The sequence below is a fragment of the Branchiostoma floridae genome, chromosome 9, assembly GCF_000003815.2.
Source record: "Branchiostoma floridae strain S238N-H82 chromosome 9, Bfl_VNyyK, whole genome shotgun sequence".
Lineage (NCBI taxonomy): Eukaryota > Metazoa > Chordata > Leptocardii > Amphioxiformes > Branchiostomatidae > Branchiostoma > Branchiostoma floridae.
This window is the reverse complement of record NC_049987.1, coordinates 25,060,457-25,065,373: the sequence shown is the minus strand read 5'-3', so window position 1 is coordinate 25,065,373 and position 4,917 is coordinate 25,060,457.

Below are 4,917 nucleotides of genomic sequence, written 5' to 3'. Positions count from 1 at the left end.
GTTTAAGTTTTGACGCACGATGGAAAATAATGAGTCAATGAATGGGTCATGATTTGGGGGGGAGTCTTGGCTCCATCTCTCTAGGTGTGTATCTGGTAAAACATGGAAAAAGTAATTTAAATAGTGTGTATGATCTGTATCTGTATCTATATAGCCGGTATAACCGCCCTTCGGCGTAACACACCAGCTTCTGTATCTGTATCTATATAGCCGGTATAACCGCCCTTCGGCGTAACACACCAGCTTCTGTATCTGTATCTATATAGCCGGTATAACCGCCCTTCGGCGTAACACATCAGCTTCTGTATCTGTATCTATATAGCCGGTATAACCGCCCTTCGGCGTAACACACCAGCTTCTGTATCTGTATCTATATAGCCGGTATAACCACCCTTTGGCGTAACACACCAGCTTCTGTATCTGTATCTATATAGCCGGCATAACCGCCCTTCGGCGTAACACACCAGCTTCGCTGATGATTTATGAGTGTGCAAAATGACAAATGGATGCTATACACAGTATATTTTTGCACATGTGTGGGTGGGTGTGGATTGTGATGATATATGACATGCGGGTAGGTCTTGGTGAGACCTCAAAAGTGTTGGCCCCCTGGTGGCTTGTTTCTCTTCTTTTCTCTTAAAAATGGGACATTGTAATCATGCGGTAATGAAAGTTTAACGTCACAGATCCTTGCACGACATGTCCTTCATAAAAAGCCACATTTCCTACAATTTTGTTGAACAATTCATCTCCCACTGCATACGGAAAAGAAGTCAAACCCACCAAATAGCTTAAGTAGAAATAGATTTAGATTAGATGTTATTTCTCTTTTGATTTATCTATAGTTCCCATTTTCCTTCACTGTAAAGTATACAATTATGTATACTACTACTTTACTTTGTCTGCAATGAGCCTTCGGGCATGAACTTGCAATAAAGATTATTATTGGACATTTACCTTCAAACCTTTTACTCAGGGCTGAACTCCAGTGGTAGGACCGGAAACCAAGGAAACAAACTAAGAACATATAGAAAAATCAAACATACCTACGAAAGAGAACAGTACCTTAATATTCAGAATTTCAACCATCGCCGAGCCATGGCTAGATTAAGAATCAGTGACCATCCCCTACAAATTGAAGTGGGAAGATACAACCAGACTCCTCCGAATAATAGACTCTGTACACTTTGTAACTCCAACCGTATAGAGAATGAAGTCCATTTTATATTAGAGTGTCCTTTAAATTTATACAATGATATGCGCAACTCTTTTATCAGTGCTCTGAATGTAGTAGATACACGATGTAAATAGCTAACCAACGACAACCTGTTTGTACATATAATGACAACCACAGACAATTTTGTACAACACAAACTCTGTGAGTTCGTATACACATGTTTTAAGAAAAGGGAAGAGTCATGTTAACGTTAGATATAGTGATAGCTTAGTTGCAGATGTATTGTTTATTCAATTGTAATACTACATGTTATAGTACTCAGTCTTTATAATTAGTATCCCATCATGGGATTTGCTGCATTTAGCCCACTTGGGCAGGAACATGCAAATAAAGATCATTCATTATTAATTTCAAGGAACCCCCGGCCAGTTGGAATCTAACTTCTCACACCATCAAACTACAACCAGTTCAGGTAGAAAGACGATCCAAAATGGTGAACACGGTGACCATATACGGCGGTGAGTGGCCTGCTCGGTGGTGCCTGGGCCTGAACCTGTAAAAGCTCAGCTAGAAAGTCGTGATCTCCAAGCAGATCCTACAATGGCATAAGATAGTACCAAACTAGCCAAGGAGTGTAGTCAGCCAAGAGGTGTCCATTTGCCATGTAGCAAAACACACTCCTAAGCCAGCTTCACTCCTCTGCCAGCTTTTGATACTATCTTATGCTACCGTAGGATCTGCTTGGAGATTAGAAAGTCGATCCAAAGTGTTGATCACGGTGACCATATACGGCGGCATGTGGTCTGCTCGGTGGCGTCTGTGCCTCAAACTTTCACGGGTCAGCTCACTGTACGTTCTGAGTAACACCAGAAACATGCAGGTATGTTTACTCTCCGAGCAGATGGCAGGCTCCTTTTTCGCCAAGGCTGCATTGCTCGTAGGACAGCCTTAGATGAAAGGCTGCCGCCCAGCCGTCCAAATACAGTCAAACCTGCATTAGGGGCCACCTCTACAGGGGCCAACTGTCCATAGTGGCCACTTTTTGTCGGTCCCTTGGGTATTTTATCTACAAGTTGCCACCTCTATACAAAGGCCACCTGTCTATAGTGGCCAAATTTGTCCGGTCCCTTGAGTGGCCGCTATAGACAGGTTTGACTGTATTGTAGATGCAGAAACTTTTGCGGTGGTTTAATGTTCGCGGTTTTCGTGGCGGCCGCTTCACCGCGAATTTAAAACCACCGCGAACATTTTTCCATAACAGTAAAAGACTACAGTGCATGGTGCTGCCGCGAAATTAAAACCACCGCGAAAAGTCCATTTTCCCGCTACCGCGAAATTAAAAATCTCCGCGAACTTGAATGCATTTACAGTAGTTCTGAAGAGAAGAAATGAATAAATTGAGGACGCTTTTTCTCTCTTCAAGCATTGCGCAATTCAAATACAGGAGTGACCACACTGTGCACATACAGTCATTCGCAAACTACCCTCTCCCACCATTTCATTCTAATCATCATTTGAGGCTGCTTTGCAAGCTTTTTTGATGAAGCAATTCTTGTTAATTAAGATGTCTTTCAAGCGCTTTTATCTAGCCTGGATGCCAGACTGTTTCCAGGGCCTTACCAGGACAGCTCCTAGCCTGGATACCAGACTGTTTCCAGGGCCAGCTCCTAGCCTGGATACCAGACTGTTTCCAGGGCCTAAACAGGCCTGCTCCTAGCCTGGATACCAGACTGTTTCCAGGGCCTTTACACCAGCTCCTAGTCTGGATACCAGACTGTTTCCAGGGCCCACACAGGCCAGATCCTAGCCTGGATACCAGACTGTTTCCAGGGCCTACACAGGCCAGCTCTTAGCCTGGATACCAGACTGTTTCCAGGGCCTATATAGGCCAGTTCCTAGCCTGGATACCAGACTGTTTCCAGGGCCTTTACACCAGCTCCTAGTCTGGATACCAGACTGCTTCCAGGGCCTACACAGGCCAGTTCCTAGCCTGGATACCAGACTGTTTCCAGGGCCTACACAGGCCAGCTCTTAGCCTGGATACCAGACTGTTTCCAGGGCCTATATAGGCCAGTTCCTAGCCTGGATACCAGACTGTTTCCAGGGCCTACACAGGCCAGCTCCTGGCCTGGATACTAGACTGTTTCCAGGGTCTTACCAGGCCAGCTCCTAGCCTGGATACCAGACTGTTTCCAGGGCCTACACAGGCCAGCTCCTAGCCTGGATACCAGACTGTTTCCAGGGCCTTACCAGGCCAGCTCCTAGCCTGGATACCAGACTGTTTCCAGGGCCTACACAGGCCAGCTCTTAGCCTGGATACCAGACTGTTTCCAGGGCCTGCACAGGCCAGCTCCTAGCCTGGATACCAGACTGTTTCCAGGGCCTACACAGGCCAGCTCCTAGCCTGGATACCAGGCTGTTTCTAGGGCCTACACAGGCCAGCTTCTAGCCTGGATACCAGACTGTTTCCAGGGCCTACACAGGCCAGCTCCTAGCCTGGATACCAGACTGTTTCCAGGGCCTACACAGACCAGCTCCTAGCCTGGATACCAGGCTGTTTCTAGGGCCTACGCAGGCCAGTTCCTAGCCTCGATACCAGACTGTTTCCAGGGCCTTTACACCAGCTCCTAGTCTGGATACCAGACTGTTTCCAGGGCCTTAACAGGCCAGTTCCTAGCCTGGATACCAGACTGTTTACAGGGCCTACACAGTCCAGTTACTAGTCTGGATACCAGACTGTTTCCAGGGCCTACACAGGCCAGCTCCTAGCCTGGATACCAGACTGTTTCCAGGGCCTACGCAGGCCAGTTCCTAGCCTGGATACCAGACTGTTCCAGGGCCTTACCAGGCCAGCTCCTAGCTTGGATACCAGACTGTTTCCAGGGCCTACGCAGGCCAGCTCCTAGCCTGGATACCAGACTGTTTCCAGGGTCTTACCAGGCCAGCTCCTAGCCTGGATACCAGACTGTTTCCAGGGCCTATATAGGCCAGTTCCTAGCCTGGATACCAGACTGTTTCCAGGGCCTATATAGGCCAGTTCCTAGCCTGGATACCAGACTGTTTCCAGGGCCTACACAGGCCAGTTCCTAGTCTGGATACCAGACTGTTTCCAGGGCCTACGCAGACCAGCTTAGCCAGACCCTGATCACGATATTATAGACATTGAGATCGGGCTGTGAGTCCGGAATCCAGGCTAGTTCTCATCGGGCTTTCTTTTTTTGTCCGCCAACTTTCTGTTTTGCCGGGTTGCTTTGGTTGGCGGACAAAAATACTGTATATCTTAAATTGAAAAAAAAATGACAGAATTTAACGACATAATTTACGTTGATTGACGTGGAATGACATACACATGTCACCAGCAAACCGAAGACACGCAATGCTTCATTGCGGCTTGTAGGACGTTTTGCGATAGGACTGATCGAAGTTATATCTTTAAATTTTTCCATACGTTGAACATTGCTAAAGGGTAACAAACTTCTTCTTTTTTTCTGGAATCAGGCAAAAATCAAAGATGTCAACGATAAAATTTACTTACTCTGGCCTTACTATTTGTAAGTCTCAAACAAGGGGTATTATTTCTAGAAAATATCAGCACATAACGTTACAGTACACAACATTCGATGCCAACTCAATAACCCCAGCTTAAATTTACGGCAAAGTTAAACAAACGACAGCACTTCTGGGTCCATTTTTAGACGTGTGCCGTGAAAATGACCTTTCGCTTGGCGTAATCTTCTTGC